Below are 25,808 nucleotides of genomic sequence, written 5' to 3' on the forward strand. Positions count from 1 at the left end.
ACTCCATCATACTATATTCCAATTTAAATCTTACGAACATATGGGTTATTAGGCGCAACACTTTACATTATTTTTTTTAAATTGGAATATAGTATATTAAAAAATAATATAAAATTATTTTTAATATTTTATTTATTAGTTTAAATTTTAAAGGGAATATGATTTTTTAACTCGGTATTACTTATGAGTTAAAATCTGGACCCTACGTTATAATTAACCTGGAAAGATATGCTAAGAAAAAATAATATAAAAAAGAATACTTCTGGAAACATGTAGAAGCTGCCCACATGGTACCCTTGGTTTACAGCTAACCAGGTGAACGCAGATTCATGTCCCAGACAACGTGGAATGCCACGTAAAAAGTGAATATATCTATTACTTATTGTTTCTGAAATCACTTTTTGGTACCATTAAGGGTCAGGACAAAAAATCGTACGATTTGTTTTTAAATTATTTCTTCTCCCCCTTTTCCTCGATCTTACCACATCCATACAAACACTCGCACGGCTCCGGTCTCTTTCACTTACAAATCGCTCGATGGCAATTCGGTGCAAAATTTAATGAGCTCGAGAGTCGAGACCATATAAATTCCAACCAAACCCAACATAGAGGCCATTGTAATAAGATATTCACTTGGCTTAAAAAACAAGTTAATGGAAAACTTCGCAAAGATACTTAGCAAGACGGATGTCCAAAAGAGACTCTCGGTGCCAACCAAGTATCTCAGCTCTCTCCCATCTTTTAATGGTGATCGTGCTGTAGAGTTTCAAGCTATGGATGAAAGTGGCTGCGTCTGGGCCTTCAAATGTTCCACTCGCAGGAAAAGGCATCCGAAGCCAGTTCTTACAAAGGGCTGGCTCGCATTCGTTGCATGCAAGAATCTTAAAGCTGGTGACAAGGTCGCGTTTTACAAGCTGAAGAACAAATGCAGGTCAGCAACACATGTTTGCAAGGTTCGGGTCTCGAAACAAGTCAAGATTTTTGGCTCTGTTTTTGGCCACTCTCCAATTCGAGCTCCATAACTAGGTGATGTTCGGTTCTCGATCGAATACAAAGCTAAATATACTAATTCAAGGGTTGGGCTCGAGCCCTCCACAAGTAAATACTAGCTTCTATCTCATTAAAGGCTAGCTAGGTAGTACTGGTGTGCATAAATTAATTTGTGCTGATGTTTATTTATGAGGAGGCCCTGCAGCTTGGCTTTATTGTAGCTTCTTACAGTCTCTGCTTGTGCTCAAGCTGCCAAAAAACTTTCATTACTGCTCTTGATTTGTGGTAAGGCAGCGGTTCCTTTTATTGCTTTTCCTTTGCTTATCAAGGATGCGTCTGCTGCTGGTTATGCCTTTCCTTTTGGGCATGGATGTAAAAATCTTATATACAGTTGACAAACTACAGTGATACCAGCAAATGCACGTGCGGCGCTCAATATTATTGAATAGCTAACGTGTTTTCTGACCCCGGTCCGGTTTAAGATCCGGGTTCCGAGTTTTGACCGGATAGTCCGGGTTAATTTTTTTAAAAATCAAAACGATGTCGTTTTAGTTAAAAAAAGTCAACGGGTTGCGACCGGGCCTTGTTGAGTCAACCGGGTCACACCGAGTTTTTCCTTCCCCTATTTTTTCTTCAATCTGGCCCGATCCAAGGCCCGGGTTCCGGGTTTTTTCGAGTCACTGGGTTTTCCGGGTCACCGGGTTTTCCGGGTCAAATTTTTAAAAATCAAAACGACGTCGTTTTAATAAAAAGTCAAAGGATTGCAACCGGGTTTTTGACCGGAACTTGCCGGGTCAACCGAGTCATCGAGTCAACCAGGTCACACCGGGTTTTTCCTTCCCCTATTTTTTCTTCAATCTGGCTTGATTCCAGTCCCGGGTCAGCCGGGTCCCAGATCGACCCACCGGACCGGATTTCAAAACTATAATATGATGACTTTGGTCTACCGATAGCAAATGAGTGTTTATTATGATGACTTTGGTCTACCGATAGCAAATGAGTGTTTATTAACTTGGTGCAAAATTAATTTTTATTTTAAAATGTATTAAAATAATATTTTTAAATTTTAATTTAATATTTTATATTAGTATATCAAAACTATTAAAAACATTAAAAAAAAATTAATTTAATATTTTTTTCATGTAAAATATACTTTTAAAACTTCTCAAAAACAGGTTCAACTACAATGACAAAAATAAAGTTACCAAACTTGATTTGAGGGCCGATTCCGCATAAAACTACAATTGAGGTTAAAATGTTATTTTAAAAACATAAAAAAATAAATTGAATTTTAATTGGGTGCCAAGGTTATCAGTTAAATCAACAAAATCAAATCGAGTCACTCTAAATTGACCTACACTTGGCCTGGTCTTGGGTTGTTGCGGGGTTGGATTTAGCAACAGTGAATTTACAATACAATAACGAACATAGTCAACATAATTAATATAAAAAAAAAGACTGTCAAGGAATTTTGTATCTATAAATGGGAAGAACAATATGGTGTTTGCAATTTTCATCATCTCATGATCTTCATAAACATGTACACGAGAGCTGATCCCCTGACCCCACATGAATGCTGTGACCATCATTAGCAGCCTCGAATTTAAACATGTTCTGCAAAAAACAAAATAATCGATAAATCAAATATCCCGAAAGGTGTTTGGGTGTCAACTTTTACGGTGGTTGGAGTAGCAGTAGTTTTATTGAGGGTGGCGGCGCCAAATTCATCAATTAACGTCTCCTCAAGCAAGCTTGCCATTAGAAGGCTTGGTAAAAACCCCTTAAAAATGAATGCTTTCCTCCATTTTTTACCTCATATTTTTTTAGCCAAATTAATCGTTTGTTCGGCCGGAGGAGGACGCTCGGTCTTTCCCTCCGACTATGCATCAATTTAGAAGATGTTAATCCGAACAGAGAGCTTGCTTACATTTGGACCATTCCAAGATCGATCAGTCAGTCAGTACACTAAAAAATTAGCCCTTAGAAAAAGGCCCGTTTAACTTTAGGCCTTGGACTCAAACCAACAAAAGCATTGGGTCCAATCGATATAAAGGCCATGGCTGGTTCTATTGGCCCAGGAAGTTGTTCATCTAAGGATTTTTTTTTTAATGATTTTAAAAACACATTCTCCCAGTACTTTGATGATCAACAAACGATAACCATAATGAAATTAAATCAATTTTCTAGTTTGGAATTTAAAAGAAAATGTTGATATGAATTTCAATTGCTAAAAAATAGCAAAAAAATAAATCAGAGTGAAGACAATAATTCTTTTAGGATTAATATTAAAAATAATATTTTAAAAATACACTTAACAGCACAAATCATTATCTTCTTTTTTTTTGTCAAAAGACTCACAGTGTCTCTTTTTCCAACCCCCACTCTAGCAGCTTCTTGCAGACAGGGGCACTGGGACGATGGTCCTGGTGTCCTGTGTGTGGAATATTCCTGCTGGAGTTGATTTTAACTCTTTTGTTTTTATTACTAATATTTCTCTTCGGGTTATGTCAAGTCTTGGATTTTCAACCTTGATTCTCTCATGGGGTGAAGCTTCATTGTTCTCATCCTCGATGTTTCAATATTTTATTTTAAATATAAAAATTTTATCAAAATATTATTGAATTCAAATAAAATATAAAATTAAATTCAATTTAATACACGATTGAATTCCAAATATATCATCGAATATCTAAACTAAGAGACTGTTTAGAATCATGTTTGCATTAGAATATTAATAAAAAAAATATTAATAAATATACCCTCAATCTCCCGTTTAATTATTTGTTTTTTTTTTATTAAAACATAATGATTTTTAACTTCTTGTTATGTTGATGATCAAAGCATCGTCACCAATAGTTTTTGTTAGAAAAAAAATTCAAACTTGAGATCTGGAAGGAGTAAATCCTGAAATCTCTAGTTGATATCCGTTGGATCAGCCTCTTGAGATTGATCTAAGGAGTTTGAAGAAGAGTTTTGTTTTTGTTTTTTTTTTAATTCAAAAAAGAAAGAAAAAAAAAGGGATCAAACCCAGAAAAATAGAAAAGCATGTAAATTTAGGCCAGTTTATGCCACGTCTGCACTCTTCATCCTGGTGTGTGACCTGGTTCCAAAATTGAATAAAGAAACACACAATTGGCAGATGACGCATCATTTGCGTGTGACAATGTGTCGTCATCACTGCAACTTCTAAAGACATTTTATGGCTGAGAAATGGAGGCAACCGCCTTTGACCCCCCCAAACCCCCCCCCCCCCCCTCCCCTCCCCTTTTTTTCTATTATTTTTTATTCAAAACACCTCAAAATCAACCTATAAGCAACTTAAAAAACACTAATTTGAAACCTTAAAATTATTTTAATTCACTTGAAAACATAAAAATATCAAATCAAAATCAAATTATGAATTATTAATATGGCTTTAAATGTATCTTTTCCAACAATATAAGAATTAGTAAAATAACTAAATGGTTGACCCACATTACATTCTATATCAAATCAATTATTTTAGAGTAAAGAAAATAGATGGTGCTAATGTATTCTTCAATAAGAAAACAATTTAAACAATAAAACTTTTGGAGATCAAATCTACTATCCTAGGCAATTTCAATGTGAAATTACATCTTAGTAGAACAACCCTCATCCAATGGAATATGTTGAAACCAATATCAACTATTTTGGTGATTAGAATCAGTGTCAACAAATGGTATCTCTTTGTACCATTGAAATCTAATGACTTTCTCTCTCCACTCTTAAACTAGAGACTGAAAATTAAAGGACTGAAATTTTGGACCAAAATAGAATTTTTGAAAAACTAAAGTTACTAAAAAAGGTTGATTGAAAATTAAGAAGACCAAAGTTAACATTTTGAGTTAATTTTGAAACGGCTAGCAACACTTTCTTTTTTTAGCACTAGAATCTTGTGATCTTTTCTCTCCAATCTATAATTAGAGATTGAAAAATAAAAGAAATAAGATTTTAGATCAAAAAGGAATTTTTGAAAAACTAAAGGAACTAAAAATAGGTTAAGCGCAAAATTAGAGGATTAAAGTTAACATTTTGAGTTAATTATAAAATGGCAATCAAGTTTTTATGTGTTTTATAGTTTAGTTCTTTGTCTTTAAATTTTTTCATTTCGTAACAAATTTAAAGTAATTGGCCTTCGATATAATTTAAAGTAGTTAGAGAATCAAAATATCAAAAAAGAAAAGAAAAGGAAAAGTCTGAAAATGTAAGAGTATAAACAAATTAATTTTTTTATTTTGTAATGTAATATAATTACTAAAAAAGATATAAAAATCACAGAGAATATTCTGGAATGAATTATTCCTAGAGAACCTTGTACATCATTCATAGTATGGTCTACGACCTTTACTTCAAGATTGCAGTTAATGGATCTCCTCAAGAGGTGTGATTTTCTTCTTAAATAAATATCCGCACAAAGTTCCTTAAAGACCCCCGAAGATCAAGTCAGTATGAGGTATTTTTATGTGGCAAAAGACATTGATGAAGATATTAATGAGCTTTTATGAAGATAGAAAAGAGGAAGGGAAAGAAGATGTGGAATTAAGAAAGAAGAAAAAAAAAAGAAGAACAAGAAGAAGAAAATGTGTTTATGTCTCAGAGTATAGGGTTTCAAACCCCTTTCTGTATATTCATGCCCTCTTTTTTATTTCCAGACTTGACCTGCTTCATGCAATATAGAAGGGGCAAAAATGTAATCTTATATTAGTAAGATAATATTATTTTACTGCCCGTACCATCACATCTAATTAATATAAACATGAACCAGTTATTCGTATTTAATAGGATATGACGAGTATTATAATTATTCAGACCTAGAGTATGAGAGATTCAGTGTGGAGTTACCTTTCAGTTATGCAACGAACCTAAAGGGCATTGAGTTTAACTCACACTGAGCCCGGGAGGAATCGGGTTCAACTTGTGACTATATTCAAGAATGGTCAAGGACAAACATGCCATAACCCAATATGGAGTTGAGCGCAGTCATATTCTTGACCCAACAGGGGGTTAGACGTGAACGCCCCATAGCTCAATGTGAAGCTTGGTGTGGATGCATCCTGACCCAACATAGGGTTGAGTGAGGACATGTCCTTGGCCCAACGCGGGGTTGGGCACGGACATGCCATGTCGTATTCTATGACTGCATATTAAAAAAGACATAACTCTATTTTGAGTTATGAATTCGTGAGATGACCTTTAAATATAGAAGGTTAAAGAAACCATGACCATCAATTACAATATAACTAGTCGAACTAATCTCATGTAGAACAACTCAGTGGGATCAAAATTGTCCAAAACTATATTAAGAAATGTGAAGCTTGACGACTTTCTCTGTCAGCACTTCCTCCCTCTTTCTATAATATTGGGATCGAGGATTAAAAATGAAATAGACATGAAACAAGTGGATTCAAGTGTTAAAAAACCATGAATTGTCTCAAATATATATAGTTGAAGGAGAGAATTGGTTCATCAGGTAAGTACGAGCGCATCGTTTCTAAATTTAAATGGTTAGGATTAAATTTATCCATCTAGTGGCTGCCATTAATCTTGATACTAGCAATTAAGTCATTGCCTTTGGGTTAAAACCGAAGGCATTCAAATCGGCTCCATACTAACGAAGAGATTAAACTAACAATTAATTGAAACTAATTCAAGCACTAAAACCTAGCTTACCTTCGATAATGACCCATTTCGACCGTGCCGCCTATCATTCCATGGATAAATTGTGTACTTAAGGGAAAAAAATAACATGATGAAATGTTTCAGTCAAATATTATAGTTTAATGATATTGCAGTTTATAAATGTGATATTTTAATAATATTGTATTTTAAAATTATAATATTTGCTTAAATATTATTATTGTGAACTGCAATATTAATTATAGTTTTTTCTATATGAGTTCAAATTTTAAAAAAACACAATACTTACTAAATTTTACATTTTAAAAGCGTGATAATATCAAAATATACTATTTCATTGATTTTAAAAAAAAAACTATGGTATTACATCGCAATTTTATATTTACTGTGATAATTTTACAAATAAAACCCCCCATTCCATCCCTTTCAAAACAAATTTTCTTGGTTGATAGTGATAGACCGCATGTATTACTGGGTCTTTGATAGAAGTCTTTGGTTTCGGCGTTTTATAGTTTCTCCGTGTGAATTGCGAAGCAAAGATAACGTTGCTAATGAAGTTGGGACAAGAGATAAGAAGAAATTGTGAGAAAGCGGGCCGGATGTCAGCTGTGGCACAGAAGCGGTGGTGGCTGGATTCGACTTATGATTGAAAGTAAGTTGGATTATTTAATTAATAATACCCCCAACCGCATGTATTCCTGGGTCTTTGATAGAAGTCTTTGGTGCATGTTGGCGTTTTATAGTTTCTCCGTCTGGATTGCGAAGCAAAGATAACGTTGCTAATTAGGTTTGAACAAGAGATAAGAAGAAATTGTGAGAAAGCGGGATGTCAGCTGTGGCCCAGAAGCGGTGGTGGCTGGATTCGACTTAACGCGAAGTTTAAGTTGTTGTTTTTTTATTAAAAAAAATAAAAAGATCATTCTTTGACGACTAGCAAGTTTTTTAGTGAGAAAAACAGAGAGTGAAAATGTATTGATGGCCCGGCTTGGACTTAAATTGTAAAATTATTCTGTAAAAGAAAGAAAAAAAAATGATTTATCTCATAGTCGTGGGGAAAAAAGATAACAAGTTAAAAAAAAAAGTCATCCCTTCCTCCTGATAACAAGTTAAAAAATTGATTTATGCTTTTGATTGTGGTGAACTATCAAGTTTGTAACGAGATCCATCCTCTTGATATATGTTCATGGGTTTCTGCTCTTTTGTTTATTTTTCATCTTTGCAAGTTAAAATTTTGAGGCCACTGCTCACGAGAGTTACTCTCCTAAATGCTGCAAGCTAATTCACATTAAGTGTGTTCTTGAGATGATTCAGAAAAAGGAGGTGGAAAGGTCAAAGAACACGTGATACAATCAATAAATTTCATTAATTAATAGTCTTACTAATTATGGATTCGGGTGGACATATTACATTAAATAAATAGAGGTTGAGGGTTTCTTGGGATTGTCGAGTGGTTTTTTTTTAAAAATATTTTAAAAAACTAACTAAATAATATAAAAAGAAAGGGTATTAGGCAATGATAAAAAATACATTTTTAAAAAAAATCTCTTACTAAGTTTTGCTGAGATACCTCGCTGATGGGTCAACCAAACAGGTCAATTGGATTTTTGTTCATGCTAATCTTTTACTTTATCTGAATTAGTCCAGTCACCGGGTCTTAGGCTAATCCGAGTTTAATAATTATGGATCAAAGTGCTGAAACAATTTTAATTTTAATATGGTCCTTGAAGCTTCAAGAAATTTTAATTTAATCATAGTCTGGGGGAAAAAGAAAACAAGTTATAAGACTCATCCCTTCCTCTCTCTAAGTTTACAAGATATATACAATAGCAAGATAGATTAAAAAAAAATAGAGAAATTTAAAAGAATATCGATCCTTCATACTCTTGCAATAAACCTAAAATGAACATTCCAATTAATTCTTGGTATTGTGTTATAAGATGTTTTTTAATTAAAAATATATTAAATAATGATTTTTTTAATATCATTAAATTAAAATCTTAAAAAAATATATAAAAACATATTAATTTAATATTTTTTAGTAAAAAATCAATTTAAAATGCAGATTGTAACGCAAAAATATATACTATAAATCAATTCTTAAATATCCTAATTTCAAAATCTAAGAAAACCACCAAAAAAACCATATTTTCTTTTTTGCTACAACAAGTAAACCACAAAAAACTCAATAAAGAATTAATTTTTATTAACTACATTGATGTAAGTAATTACTAGTTGAAGATAGTATTTTATATATAAAAAATGCTTTTAGCTGGTTAACCTCTTACCGAAACTCTAGCTTCACTTGCGAGGACTAAATTCCAGAATTATATCAGTTTAAGAGAGAAAATAAAAGCAAAATTACTTTAAGGGAGCTCATAAAAAAACATAGACCTGATTGGACTATCAAGTGACAAGATCGCATCTCTGATATATATATATATATATATATATATATATATAACTTTTTTCATGGATTTCTAAGACAGTGTTAAATACTTTTATATTATATGAACCATATTTTATTAAAGACACCAAAATTATGATTAAAAGTAAGTTGGACTTTTTAATTAATAATTCAATTTTATTATTGTTATTGTTATTGTTTTTGTTTTTTAAAATGAATAGGCCAACTTACTTTCAATTATAATTTTGGTGTCTTTAATAAAATATGGTTCATATAATATAAAAGTATTTAACACTATCTTAAAAATCCATGAAAAAAGTTATATATATATATATAAGTTAATTAATAATTCAATTTTATTATTGTTATTGTTTTTTAAAATGAATAGTCCAACTTACTTTCAATCATAATTTTGGTGTCTTTAATAAAATATGGTTCATATAATATAAAAGTATTTAACATTGTCTTAAAAATCCATGAAAAAAGTGTAAAAATAAATTTAAAAATCATATCAAATAAATCAATTTATCCTTACTTTACAGTTTAGTTAGGGTGAAGTAAACGGTGGGAACTGGGATTTATTCTAATATAGTAATCTTTTTCTGTACAAAATCTGAAATTTGGTTTTAAAATGTAACAGAAATTCTGCTGGTCCCTTTCTGGTGCATCTCCTATGGCCTTCTATTGTCACATCTTACACACCGACTATTTTAATTTAATATTCTTGACTTAATTGACTTGTCATCTATCCCCAGTCTATATAAAATAGTTGCCCATAGCGCAAGAAATCACGCAAAAACAAAGTAGAAATGGCAGAGTTCTCAAAGTTGCTAACCAAGACGGATATTCACAAGAGACTCTCAATGCCTACTAAGTTTTTCAAGCCTCTCCCATCTCTTAAAGGCAGCCATGTCCGAGATTTTCCAGCAATAGATGAGAGTGGCTTCGGCTGGACCTTTCAATGCTCTACTCGCAAGAAAGGACACCCAAAGCCAGTTCTCTCAAAGGGCTGGCTTGCATTCGTTCGCCACAAGGAACTTAAAGCTGGTGACAGGGTCAAGTTTTTCAAGGAGAAAGACCAAAGTAGTACTGCAACACCTTTCTACAGGATTGAAGCTGAAAAGGAAATCAAGATATTTGGGGTTATCTTTGGGTATTCACCTATTGTAGCCCCATTTCCATGAATGAAAACTCTAATTTTAGCTAGAAAATTGGCAACAAGCTAGGTAGCTAGCCTTGCATTAGTTTATGGCTGGTAATATATATAGTTGCCAACGCATATGTAATGTACTATAGGTGATGATGTTTTCGTATTTTCAAGAACTAGAAGCCCTATCAGAGAAGCCTGGATAAGATGACTGCATTCTTTCCAAGACTTCTCGAGCAGGGAAGCCGTCGGAATTGTGTGAGCCTTTTCTTGTCCTTGCTACAGTATTGTTGAAGACACTGTAGCTTCTTTCTTCTCTTCTATCTTTTTTTCTGAAGGAAGACTTTTCTGTTTACTTGGTTTAGTAAATTGATATTTTCATTTTTGTGATTTCACTTTCACAATTGCCTTGTGGTTTTTTTTTTCCCCTTACCTGAAGTAACCACAAAAATTGCTGATATGGAGCCGCCAGGTGACATGGCTAACACTTTTGACACATAAGAATATTGCACATTGGATTAATTAGCGAGTCAGTCATTATTAATTGATCGAAGGAGAGAAGGATCGGCCTAGATTTTAACAAACAGCTAGCGTTGTTTTAGAGGAAGATTAACATTTTTTTGTTAAAAATTTGTAAAATTTTCAGATGAAAATTTAATAACGATTCTAAATTTTTTTTAATAATCTAGATATTATTTTAAAAAAAACTTCTGTATGCGCTGATTACGTAGTTTACCATAAGGAAGCTGAAATCTTCATCTATTATTGGGCTTGCAAAACGTAAAATGTCAAAAGAAATAGTCAATCCATAGATCTTGACTATATGCACACATGCATGAACAAGGAAGGGGGGCTCTTTAGTCTTCCATGCCGCAAAAGTAAAGTTATCGGAATATTTACGTTGGATTACAGTCACTCCAGAGAGGTCGACACTATATGCATACATGCATGAGTATTGAATTGAACACAAAAAACTCATTACGATTTTGTTTTATTTATTCATTAGTTTTAAATTTTTAATCAGATGAGAAAAAGAATGATCGCGCGATTGTTTTTGGCCCTTTAATTTTCCTCGGATGCTTTGCGCGTTGGAGAGAAAATCTATGGTCCTAGATTTTCGTTAGCTGGCCGTTCTTCGTTTCTTGAATGCTCCCCAACTGTTTGTGAAAAAAGTCAATGAGACATTTACTTGGTTCTTATATCACCAAAGCCATTAGAGTTAGGCATGCTCTCTAGAAAACCAACGAATATCTCAGCTGAGGAAGCAGATCTTTTGACTCGATGGAACAAAAGGGCAAAGGTGGATATTTAGGACAACAACCTACTGTTGATGCTGCGAGTTTAGAAGGACTGAGTGACGCACAAGAAGTTACTGGTGGTTACATATGTAAGGACACTCTTTGTTTTGTGCTTCTTATTTGGATAAGAAGATGGCTGCAGATGGTTTGAGGGAAGAATATATTACTGATGATGAGGAGGATGACTGTGCGCTAATCAAATTATCTGTTGAGGAAAAACAGCAGATTAGGGAACCTTGTATGGTGTCAAACTTTAATAATCAGTCATGGGGAGGAGAGTTAGATACAAGTTTTTTTACTGAAAAGACTCTAAACTTTGTGGAAGATTCAGGGTTCTTTAGTCATAGATTTGGAAAACGATTTCTTCCTGGCAAAATTTTCCAGTGCTAATGATCATGACTACATCTTTTTGAGGGTCCTTGGATGGTGGCAGACCATTATCTCACAGTAAACAATGGCTTCCCAATTTTGATCCGAATGAAGCCATGATTGATAAAATTGCTGTGTGGGTGAGACTTCCAGATTTGGCTATGGAGTATCACGATAATTCTGTTTTGTGGAAAATTGGGGGACACTATTGGTAAGACACTGAAGGTGGACAAGGCAACCTCAATTGCACCAGTGGAAATTTTGCTAGAATATGTGTGGAAGTAGACCTTATGAAACCTCTACTGTCAAAATTCAAATAGACGAGGAGGCCTCGTAGAATTGTCCATGAAGGTCTGCACCTTATTTGCTTTCAATGTGGTCAGTATGGGCACAAGAAGGAAGCCTGCCCTCATAAGTAGCAATACAATGAGCCTCAAAATGAAGGATGCGTATCAGGCAGCATGTGACCTCGAGCTTGGTGAAATGGCCGACCAGAATCAATCACTGTAATGTCAGTTTTTCTACAATGAGATCTACAAGAACACATGGAGTCATTTATAAAGCTAATAAAATTACTTTGTGTTTTCTCTTTAAATGAGGGATTGTTAGATATTAATAGAGAAATCTTAGTCTAAAAAGAAATCCTTAATATAAAAGGATTTGTGTTGAACAATTTAATTAAAATCATTATTTTACTAGTTAATTAGAATCCTTGTGTTACTAGAATTTAGAATCCTTGTTAGAATAGGATAGTAGTTTAAGATTATAATCTTCCAATAAATATAAATACCTCGTATTCATAATATTTTAAATGTACTGTAAGAGTGTGAATCAATAAATAAATACTTGGGAGGTTTAAGTATTTGTGTGTTTTGTTTCCAACCATTGTTATAAGAGTTTTTCAACAATTGCAAGCTGCGATTTTGGTTCTAGCGAACGATGATTCATGTGATTGTCACGAGGGCAGGTAGGGACTTGGATGATATCAAAGAGCTTTACTAAAAAAGAAATAGTGTGCCGCTTGATCAGGCTGTTGCAAAGGACACTTATAGGGATTGCAAGACTTCCCTCCTATCTTTGCCAGAAAATGAGGATCAATTTCGTTCTTCTTTCAACATTTCAGAGTTTTCAGTCACGATTCAATAACGATTTATGTAAGAACTTTTTTTTTCTGTTAGACTTTGGTTTGTATGATCATGTTCTTAAGTTCTATGTTACGTTTTATGCAATCTGAGTGTTTCTCTAAGCGGCTACCTGTTGGCCTACTTAGTAAGTTTTATTGATGCAATATAGGCTTCCATTTGAATCATATTTTCTATGAAATATAACTTTTTTTTTTATCAGCATTTATAATTTAACTCAAGCATCAATCTTCTACGAATAGCATTGTCACCCTACGTCTAATCTTCATTTTGGGATAGGTAAGTTATGGAAAAAGTTTTTAAAGGGCTTCAATTGTGAACAAGACGTCAGAATACTCATCCCTCCACCGCACATAATAAAACACCTATTTTATATTCTTGTTCTTTTTATTTATTATCAGTTGGGCAATTAAATTAAAAAACTAATTTTAATATCTGAGAATTTATTTTAAAGGTAACACAAACCCACAATTTCAACTCAATTTATTATTAGCAATGAAAAAGCCAAGAGTTCATTAAATTTTTTCTTCGTTTCATCTTTGATGCTATCTATAAGAACCTAAATAAAAAGCTTGTTATTTCCCTCTCACTCCTTTTCACTCTCCTAAAAATCCTTTTTGTGGCAAACAAAACTCTAGGACATGAGAAAGTTACTGATCTTCTCACAAGAACTCCAGCTTTTTTGGGTCTCCAACAATTATCTCAACAAGTATAGATGCTTAATGATGTTGTTACCATCATCCAACAACATCTTGAAACCCTTTAATCTCTACAACATCAAACTCTAAGTAACTCCATAATTGATTATCAAGGTTATTTGCAACAATTTATATGAAAAAAAAAACTAGAGCAAAAAAGAAGAAGAAGTATGTACACTCCATAATGATTAATCGTGTATATGTTGTCTCCAAGTCTGCATTTTCTCTAACATATCCATTAATCTCCATGGCCCCGTAGTAATTGGGCTTATCTCTAAGTAACTCCATGCTCTTGTGTCCAACAAGAAGCCTCTTATCTAACATGTCTCCATGGGCTGAAACATCTTGAAAGCAAATTTATACAAAAATCTCCAAGTGACCAACAAACTCCACCTTCACGTAAAACTAGTAATTGGGCTTGCAAAACGTAAATGTAAAAAGAAATAGTCACTTACGTTGACTTTATGCACACATGCATGAACAAGGAATGGGACTGTGGGAGTGTGGGACTCTTTAGTCTTCCGTATGCAAAAGTAAAGTATTTGAAATATTGACATTTGATTATAGTTCTATTCTTATCACATTTGATTAATTTATGGAGTGAATTATGACTCATTTGTTTATGATCTGATTCATGTTAAGATATAAAGACTTATAATTCAACAGTTCCCCCATACCGTCTGTTTCATCTCATCTATGAGCAGCCAATTTTATTTTTTTTAAAAAAAAAAAGTGGGAATAATTTAAGGATGGCAGATACTTGTATTGTCTCGTTTATAAAAAAGAAAAAGAAAAGGACACTTGTATTGTCTTCTTCTGCAATGAATATGCTTTTGATTGTGGTGAACTATCAAGTTTGCAACGATCCATCCTCTTGATCGATGTTCATGGCAACTGCTCTTTTGTTCATTTTTCATCTTTGCAAGTTATAATTTTGAGGCCAACGCTCACAAGAGTTACTCTCCCAAATGCGCCAAGCTAATTTACATAAGTGTGTTCTTGAGATGATTCAAAAAAGGAGGAGAAAGGGTCAAAGAACACGTGATACAATCAATAAATTTCATTAATAGTTTTACTAATGGATTCGGGTGGATATATTACATTAAATAAATAAAGGTTGGGGATGCTTGGAAATACTGGGGAAGTTGTTATTTTTTAAAATACTATTTTTTTAGAAATGCATCAATTTTTTTTAGAAATTAATTTTTAATATTATCACATAAAAAATTAAAAAAAAACATTAAAAAATTAATTTAAAATAAAAAATTTAAAATTTTATGAAAAAGACTTCAAACAAGCATGTAAATTACATTTAAATTGATTGATGAAAAAACTTGATTAATTAATTAATATAGTACAAGTATAGTGTGAATGATGGTTAAAATAATTTTTATTTAAAAATATATTAAAATATATTTTTATATTTTTTATATTAATATTTAAAAAATATCAACTTAATATTTTTTTATATTAAAAACATTTTAAAAAAAATCTAAAAACACAAACAAAAACTATGCAAAATACACATTAATGGGAGATTGATTTTGACAACTTTACTTCGCCACGTCATCATGTTATAAGTATAATTTTTAAGGTACAGTGATTTGCAGGTCCAATATATGCGATTCTAAAACTTATAGCATGATGTGGCTAAATAAAGTTGCCGAAATCAATCGCCAAAAGGACTTAATTGTAGTATTAACCATTGAGAATCAAGTTCTTCTATCAATTTAAGTGTAGATTTAGTTCGCGACCTGCCTCAATTTCTTTAATATATAACGTCCGCCCGAATCCATCAGTAAACTATTAACCAAGTTTACATTATGAGTAATAGACTTTATTTTACATTATGTTTTTTATTTGTTTTCAATGAGAATAATATTGTATTGCATTCTTTTTATTATTATTAACATGGATATACAAATTAGTTTGTGCGTGTTTCGATTAATCCTACAAGTCTTGAAATTAATGACCATGTAAGCTTCTAATAACCATGAAAGTACTCAATATTGTATTGCATTCTTTTTATTAGGCATAATGTGTATATTTCTAAATTAATTTGAAATTTCTTTATTATTATATAAACTTTGTTAAATTATTTTAGTTTTATAGACATGGATAAAAAAAGAGAAGTAAGAGCAAGCAATTTAGGTGAACAAACCACATGTCTCATCTGCTTCATGGAATCTTAGTCGAGGAAGCTTTGAAACCAAAATAGGTCATCATCAACCTTCGGTCCAATTCTTTTGCACTAGTGGCTAAAGCAATAAACAAGAGGAATGAAAAATTATATCAAAGCTTTGTGCAAAAAATGGTTTTGGATGGGATGATGAGTTGAAGAAGACGACGAAGAATATGTTCATGATGAAGAAGTGAGGTATGACAAATAAGATAGTTGTTTGTTCTTTATAATGTTATTAAATTATATTTTTTATATATAATTGTTGTTATATTCACTACAAGATTTAATAGTTTTACCGATGGAATTTTTCCGTCGGTGTAAGACACATATTCCATCGGTAATTATATTACCGACGGAATCAAAGACGGAAATGATCCGTCAGTGAATCGTTCGTCGGTAATGTTTTGTCCGTCGGTAAATCCGTTGGTAATAGAATTACCGACGGATTTACTGACGGAACAGACGCGTCGGTAATAATTTTTTATTACCAACGGAATTACCGAAGGATTTACCGATGGAATTACCGACGGAAATTCCGTCGGTAATTATTGAAAAATATTTAAAAAAAAATTCATTTTATAAAATTATAAAATAATTAAATTAACATAAATTAACACTGTATAATATATACTCAAAATGCTTGGAAAAAAGAATAAGAAAATCAATTCAAACAAATTTGCAACAAATAAATAAAATACAAAAATAAATTCAACTAAAAAAATTCATATGAAAAAAATGAAGTTGCAATTGCTAAAAATTTAAAAATCCTATAAATAAATCTACTAAAAATTGATCTCATATGAAAAAAAAATCTCACAACAACATTTATACAATTATTAAGAACAAAAACAATTAAAAATAAAATAAAAAACAAATATAGTGAAAAAAATCATGAAAAAAGAAGAAAAAAGAAAAAATCTTACCTTAATGTAGTTGCAAGTGAAGCTAAGGAGAGAAAAAAAATTTCATTAAGCATATTAATTAAAAAAAAACTAAGAGGATAAAAGAAGAAAGAAGAAGATGACATACCAAAGCATGGAGGAAAAGAGATGACATACCAAAGCATGGAGGAAAAAACTAAGAGAATAAAAGAAGAAAGAAGAAGATGACATACCAAAGCATGGAGGAAAAAACTAAGAGAATAAAAGAAGAAAGAAGAAGATGACATACCAAAGCATGGAGGAAAAGAGAAGGAGATGAGGAGAGAAAAGAAGAGAAAGAAATAGATAAGAAATGATATTTTTTACATAAAGTGAAGAAGAAGAAGAAGACATATCTTAATGATGTTTTTTACATATAGTGAAGAAGAAGTAGAAGAACAAGAAGAAGAAGAATAATAATAAGAAACAGGTCTGTCTCTTGTGAAATAAGGGCATTCAGGCTTTTTATTGGGACGTTTTACCGACGGATTTACTGACGGATAATTAAATATTAATATTTTTTAATTATTCCGTCGGTAATTCCATCGGTAATATTTAATTTAAATTTTCAATTTCGTAAATTTTTTTCAGAAACCGCCAAAAAATTACCGATGATTTTTCAATCCGTCGGTGATTTCGTCTGTAATATTTAAATGAAAATTTTAAATTAATTGAATTTTTTCAGAAAACCGCCAAATAACATCGACGACTTTTCAATCCGTAGGTGATTTACTCTCTGGAAAATATCGACGGAATTTTCCGTCGGTGATTCCCTTTGTAATTAACATGATGAACAGTGTTCACAATTTACCAACAAATTTACCGACGGAATAAATTCCGTCAGTAATTTCATTGGTAAAAATGACATGTCATCATTTTTTTTTGCTTTGTTTTAATTTTTTTTCCCACGGTAATTCTCTCGGTATATACCGAGGGAATATTTTCATCGGTAAAATCCCTCGGAAATTTACCGACAGAAATATTCCCTCGGTATTTCCGTTTGTATTTATCAATTTTCTGGTAGTGATTTTTCTCGTATCCAGGTACATTCTATGAAAGATAAAAATACATAAAAAAATGTTTATTGTTGTTGAAAATCGGGTTATTTTACAAAGTCTTTTGCCGACAACCTTATTTAGAAATAATGAAATAGATTAAAAAGATGTAGTTATGAAGAGATGGATGGAGGGAAAGAAGGTTCTTCACTCATCAATACTTTATCACCAAAAAAAATTGCTATTTGTACAAAACAAATAGACTACCACTATTCTATTAAACAATCTCAATTTTTCTTTTATTTTTTTCTTCTATTTTGAATTTTTTTAATAATTTTAAATTATATTAAAAGTTATGTTTGTTTTTATATTTTAAATGTTTTTGAAAAAAATAAATTATTTTATTTTATTTTAAATTAATATTTTTTTATGTTTTAAAATTATTTATTAAAATAATATATTTTTTTATATTAAAATTTTAATTTTAATATCAGCACAGTCTCTAACCCAGAACCTTCTATGCAAACCTTTTAACTTGATGTGATGCCTGCCTTGCCTTTTGGTTGCTTAGTGACAACTTGCCAATCGCTCTGGCTGGGTGACAAATCGTGCGATCCCCGATCTACTCATTTTTCAAAGCATAAAAAAGAGTCACTATGGGATTTCGTAGTTGCTTAACTTTTTTTTTTTTTTTTTCAAAGCATAAAAGGTCACTAACGGTTGCCTAACTATGAGCTACATTTAACTTAATAGAACGTACATTCTATCTAATAATAGCCATTAAAGAGATATTTGTAAATATAATTACGGTTATTTTTAAATATTTTTATTTAAAAATATATTAAAATTAATTTTTTATTTTTAAAAAATTATTTTTAATATAAACATTTCAAAACAATTTGAAAATATAAAAAATTAATTTTAAATAAAAAAATTCAAAAAAATCATAAAATATAATTTTTATCCGAACCAAACAGCCCTAAATCATAATTGTACCTTCTAACATGTGTTCAGAACTAATATGGGTATTTGTTTTTTTTTTAAAAAATACTTTTTTAAAAAAAATGCATGAAGAAATGCATATTTCTTGAAGATTTTTATCGAAACCCAAACAGCCGTTAAATCATAGTTGTAGCTTCGAACATATTTTTTAAAATGCATGAAGAAATGTTCGTTGTTGAGAATGATATGTGTATGAAGGTCAAGCATTATCATAATTCACATGCATGGTGCCAGGCTTTTTATTTGATAAGGACTACACAATTCTCTCTGGGATTAGATTATTCTTAGCAGTGTATCTTAGCTACAATTCACTCATAAAATGAGGATACATCTACATCAATTCATCAGCAAAATTACAACATTCTTATTTATCATGATTTTATAATTGAGTTATAGTGTAAATACAAAATTCAAGATAATTTAATCCTAGATTAGATGAGAGAAACGGAGCAATGTATTCCACCAGCATGCTAGCTAGACCATCTCGGCATTTAATGTCTGGGATTTGAATGAACGTGCTTGTTTAATTAATGTAAGGATATGTAGAAGGGGTATCTTAAGAAGATTAATTGATAATGGGGCATATTAAGAAAATTATCGTCTATTGGTCAATCATTTTAATAGGAGAGGGGAGGTCTCTCATCCCACAAAAAAACACACAAAGGTGAGTCTCAGTCTCCATCCCACAAAAAAACACACAAAGGTGAGTCTCAGTCTCCATCCCACAAAAAGGTGAGGTGAGTCTCAGTCTCCATCCCACAAAAAGGTGAGTCTCTCCCATCCCACCCACAAAAAAACACCGAGTAGGTGAGTGTAAAGGTGCGTACATGACAAAAAAAAAAAAAGAGCAAAGAGCCGCGAAGAGCCGGGAGCGAGTGCGAAGAGCCGGGAGCTGAGAGTGAAGAGCCGAGAAAAAGCGAGAGCCGGGAGCGAGAGCGAGGAGCCGAGAGCGACAGCCGGCAGCCGGGAGCGAGAGCGAAGAGCCGAGAGCGACAGCCGGGAGCGGGGAGCGAAGAGCCGAGAAAAAGCGACAGCCGCGAGCGACAGCGAAGAGCACAGAGCAAAGAGCCGAGAGCGAAAGCGACAGCAAAGAGCACCGAGCAAAGAGCCGAGAAAAAGCGAAGAGCGAAAGCGACAGCGAAGAGCACCCAGCGAAGAGCCGAGAAAATATAAATACAAGGGAAAGATCACAAGTAACAGAAATTTGAAGCCATTCTTGGAAGAGGATACGTAATATCTTCTTTTTGCTTGGCCTAAAATGACAACCTTCTCTAAGAAACTTGGCAAGACAGACACCAGCAAAACACTGTCAGTGCCTACGAAGTATCTCAAGTCTCTCCCATCTTTCAAAGGTGGACATGCCGTGGAATTTCAAGCAATAGATGAGAGTGGCTTCGTCTGGACCTTTCAGTGTTCTATTCGCAAGAAAGGACACCCGAAGCCAGTTCTTTCAAAGGGCTGGCGTGCATTCGTCCGCAACAAGAAGCTTAAAGTTGGCGACAAGATCAAATTTTCCTCGAACCAAACCGCTGCAACACCCTTTTACAGGGTTCAAGCTGAAAAGGAAGTTAAGATATTTGGTGCTATCTTTGGCTATTCACCCATCATAGCCACATTTCCATGAATGAAATATATATATTAATTAGTAAATACTATTATATGGGCAAGAAGAAGCAATTAACTGGGTCTCTATCTCATGGAAGACTGCAGTGCTATAATATATAGTTGAATTTGCTTATGTTATATATATATATATATATGCACCATAAGTGATGCTATTTATGTATTTGCCAGAGCTAGAAGCCTGTCAGAGAAGCTTAATAAGCACTGTAAGATGGCTTTATTCACTTCAAGACTTCTCAAGCAGGGTCAGCCGTTGGAATGTAAATTGTGCAAGCCTGGTGGTGTGCTTGCTACAGTGTCTTCAAGGCACCGTGGCTTCTGTCTTTTCATCTTTAATGAAATAAATCTTGCCCTTTTACTCGGTTTGTAAATGGAACTTTTCATTTATGTGATTTCACTGTGCACAAATCTCTTGATATTTACTTCATAAAGCTCCAGTAGCAACGAACGTTTCCTGCAATAACCACAGGATTTGGTAATATTGGTCTTGGGTTCAATTTATTAACATATGTTTGGAATTGAGTACGAGTGCATCCCATGTAAGAGATGGCCAGATTAGTCCTTCAGGTTTGCTACGATAGTTAGATTAATCCCTTCAAGCATGGTGGGCATTTGAATGCAACTCCTCTTCCTCCTAATACTACTCCTAATTAACCTCCATGACATGGCTATTAATTTGGACACAAAAGTGATAACGGTGAACTTAAGGAGTCCAATAATTATTCTTCAGGAAATAAATGTAAATGCAGACATAGCTGCTCCATAATCTCCAAGTAAACTAAAAAATTAAAAAAGAAAAAAAGATAGCACAGCCAAAGTAAGTTTGTTAACTGTACATTTTGCCCCTCTAGTTTACAATAATTGAACCCACGCAGGACTAGCAGCCTGGAGTCCCACATGTTCCACAGACGAGCTTAGACAAGTCAAAGATCTCATGAGGAAGAGATGAATCTAGCCGCCGCCCGCATCCCTTTCAAGTAATGTTATGAACTCCGGATTGGACCTATTGGTTCGGCCCAAAACTCGATAGCCCAGCCATCTAACTAGATTGGAACATGTTAGAATGGTAAGGAAAAAAAATTGTAACTTGCGAACACTTTCTAAAATTATGCATTTATTTATATTTTATATATTACAAATTATATTTAAATTATATTACAATCGATCTAACTAACGGATCCATTGGCTTGATCAAATAATTGTCTATATTAGGTTTAATAATATTGCTAAGTATATATAGAAAGCTACATTGCTTGGCGTGAACATATTCTGATTTAGTTGGTCCCCGACAGTCGTTGTCACCTCACTGTCTTCCCCGGCCCGACTGTCTCTCCTGCCTTGTTCTGTGCATTTGATTTTTCCTTGTTCTTTGGCTTGCATTGCTCATGTCGATCGAGTCCGTTCTGTACCTTTTCATTTTATTTCTCCTCTGTTTACTTTTGAGCATGGAAAATGATATACTTACTTTTAACAACGTTCCTAAAAAAATTTCATGATCTTTTTTTTTTTTTTGACACGTTCAAAAAAATGAGAATGTTCCAAGTAAGGGCTTTGCAGTATTCCAAACTCCTGGCACACGTTCATGCATGATGCCTTTTTTCTGCAATTGAATTGTTGGGTTTCTTAGTCAATTTGATAAATAATTATTTTAATTAAATATTTAATGGGTTTGGTTGGTTGGAAGGAAAGAAAAATTCCAAGCAAAATTTCCCATTAATTAATTATACATTCCATAAGTGCCAGTGAATTTATGAAATATAAATCCTGATTCATGCAATTATTTTAATTCTTATTTTTATTGAAAATTAAATATTAATTGTATATTACACAAAAAGATAATTAAAAGTACTTACTTGGGGTTCTTTTAACGTGATGTGATGCCATTTGGTAGATCGTCTCATTTTTCAAATCATAAAAAAAGATTATGGGATTATGTACTTGTTGAACTTTTTTTATGATTTCAAAGCATAAAAGGTTGGTTGCCTAACTTTATTAGAATATTCTAGCTAATAATAATAATAATAGTTGATAGTACAGTAATGCTTTTTTAAAATAATTTTATTCAAAAATATATTTAAATAATATTTTTTAAAAATTTATTTTTAACATTAATATATTAAAATAATATGAAAATATAAATAAAAAAATTTAAAAATCATAAAACATGATTTGCATCGCAATTCCAAAAAATCTTTAGAACATACTTGTAGCTTTCAACGCATGTTTAAAACTAATGTGTGTATGCTAATATTTGTTTTAAAAATATAGTATCAATGAAGTACAATATTAATATTGTTAATATAAATGGATATGTGATTTGTTAATTAACAAATTAAACGATTGGATTGTATATACTTTAGAGGAATAAACATATGAAGTTTCCAATCAGCTGGAGCTTGTCTTCCATCATTTTCGTGTGAGTACACGAGGCTATTAAATATTTTTTTATTTAAAATGCATCAAATAATATAATATTTTTTTTAATTTTTTTTATACCTAAAACCATAGAGAATATCTAAAAAAAGAAGTTAATTTGAAATTTAGATAGTAAGAAAAAACATTTTAAAAAGAATTTTTAAAAATAATCACTCACCACTCCACACACAAGGCGAAGCAAGCGTAAATTAAAATAAACAGAAAACACATATAAATTCCTTGTAATTATAATTATAATTTTGAATCCGATCTATGATTAATATGATATAATAATCGATTCACAAGTAAAATGATTTAATCCGGATGAATCCAAAAAAAATCCAACGCAATAGTTGGGAACCGTTTCATAGTCTTTAGCTTCAGCTGTTCTTGATTGAAGTTTCAGCTGATTCTCGAAGAAACAACTCAGTGGCGCTGGAGACGAGCAGCTAGATTGATTTTATTGATGTCTTTGTTGAGATTCTCTTGATCTGACCTGCTGGGAATTCGAGTATAGTTGTTATTATTGTTATGAGAAGGTGAATTCTATTAGAAGATGAGAATTGAAAGTGTGTGGATTATAGATTTAAGAGATTAGGTTTTTTCATTTCTATCTTCATTGTGCAGTTTTACGGTAAAAGGTAAAACGATGTCATTTTGCTTTTATATATATATATATATATATATATATATATATATATATATATATATATATATATATATATATAATAGTTGGGTCTCAACTGGGTTTATCTGGATCATCTGAGTCTAAAGAGTCGACCGGGTTTTGCTTTATAGCCAGGTCTTAGCTGGGTTTACCCGGATCATCCAGGTCTAAAGTGTCGACCTGATTTTATCGAGCCAAATTTCAACTGGTTTTTTTAGATCCGGTCCAATTTCAAATCTTGATAAACCTGTCAAACTAGATCGGATTTTAAAACCATGTTTGAAACAACTCTTGATATATATAAAAAAACAAATTAAATCATAAAAGTAGGGTCCATGATGGATCACATAACATCTACTGCTCCTTGATAATCCGATGAAGTAAAACAATCGATTGGTTACAACTATCGGAGACCATTGTCACACTATCTATCTTCACCCTCTTATCCAGCTGATAATAAATTGGACAGATTGAAAAATTGATAAATAAAATAAAAAGAAATGGTGAATTAAAGTAGCAGCTAAAAGTTCAGTGAAATAACATCACGGTTCTGAACGTTATATTTAATTAAATTTCATTTTTTTTAATTATGATATTAATTAAATATTTTGGTAAGTAATTACAATAAAATTTTAATTCACAACAGTAACTACAATTAAATTTAGAATAAATCGGTTGGTTTATTATGGTCAGTTAAATCAATAGACTAATTAACACTAAAAATTAGAAAACAATTATTATGTGAAGAATATTTTTTTTGAGATTTTAATTTGAATATATTTTGTAATCTATAAGTTGAATAAAGATACATATTTTAACTTATAAAATATATTTTTAAAAAAATATTTATAAGATTATGATTTTTGTGTAAAATGTCCAATCAATTTATACAATTAGATTAATTTATAGATTGATTAATTAGCTAGAGGATTGGTTATAAAGTTACATATTAAATTATCGAACTTCAAAAGCGTGATAATTTATTATTTTATTTAAAAATAAAAATAATTAGTAAATATTATGAAAAATATGCTATTTCATGAAATAATTTTTAATTGATGCCGACAAAAGAAGAGTTAAAGGGTTTCCAGAAAAACTGTAGCTCATGTGAATTAATTAAATTTCATAACAGTTAAATAAAAAAAAGGGATCCTTTTTTAATTATACAATTTTAATATCTTTATACTGAAAGATTAATTTTTAAATAATTTTTAAAAAACCTCATTTTATTATACTAATTTGATGAATTTAAATAAAAAAAGCTCCCATTACAAAATCGGATGTCTTCCTCTTTTAAAGGTAATTTAAAATTGAGTTTTTTTAAAACAAATTACTTAAAATTATTTTTTAATAATTTTGAATGATTTTAATGTATTTTTAAATAAAAAATATTATTTTAAAAAATTACAAACCCCTCAAAACCTCTCTTAAAGGAGCTTGAGGCTGTTCAAACAGTAGACAATGTGCACATACGACAAGCCCCCATTCTTGTTCTTTTTGCTTGGCCTAAAGTGACAACCTTCTCTAAGATCCCTCGCAAGACAGACACTAGCAAAACACTGTCAGTGCCTATTTTAACTTATAAAAATATATACATATTTTTTAAAAATATTCATAAAATTATGGTTTTTGCATAAAATATTCTAACCAATTTATATCATTAAATTAATTTACAGACGGATTAATCTAGATGATTAGTTGTAAAGTTACATATTAATTTATCAAGCTTCAAGTTAAAGCGCAACAATTATATTATTTTATTTAAAAATAACAATAATTAGTAAATATAATGTTTTTAAAACTCAATCAAATAAAAATATCCTATTTTATAAAATATTTTTTAATTGATGCTGACAAAAGTTTCCAGAAAAATTGTAGCTCATGTGAATTAATTAAATTTCATATCAGTTAAATAATAAAAAAACATGGGATCCTTTTTTAATTGTACAAGCCAGTCCTTACACGGGGTTGGAAGGCATTCATCAACAGCAAGAAACTTGAAACTGGCGACAAGGTCAGTTTTATTAAATGTAAGAATCGAGCTACCGCAAAAACCTCTTACAGAGTTCGTGCTGAAAAGGAAATCAAGATCTTCGGAGCTATTATTGGGTATGCTCCATTGTACCCCATTTCCTGTATTGACTCTGTAGCATAAGCTAGTAAATAATAGAATGGCAAGAAGTATTAGCCGGGCCCCTTGTTCACTGGATCGAGTCTCATTTGTACTTTTCCATTTTATTACTGCTCTGTTTACTTTTGAGCATGAAGTATACATGGCCATCCATTTTTTCTTGCCTC

This window comes from Populus nigra, chromosome 18, assembly GCF_951802175.1.
Source record: "Populus nigra chromosome 18, ddPopNigr1.1, whole genome shotgun sequence".
NCBI classification, from domain to species: domain Eukaryota; kingdom Viridiplantae; phylum Streptophyta; class Magnoliopsida; order Malpighiales; family Salicaceae; genus Populus; species Populus nigra.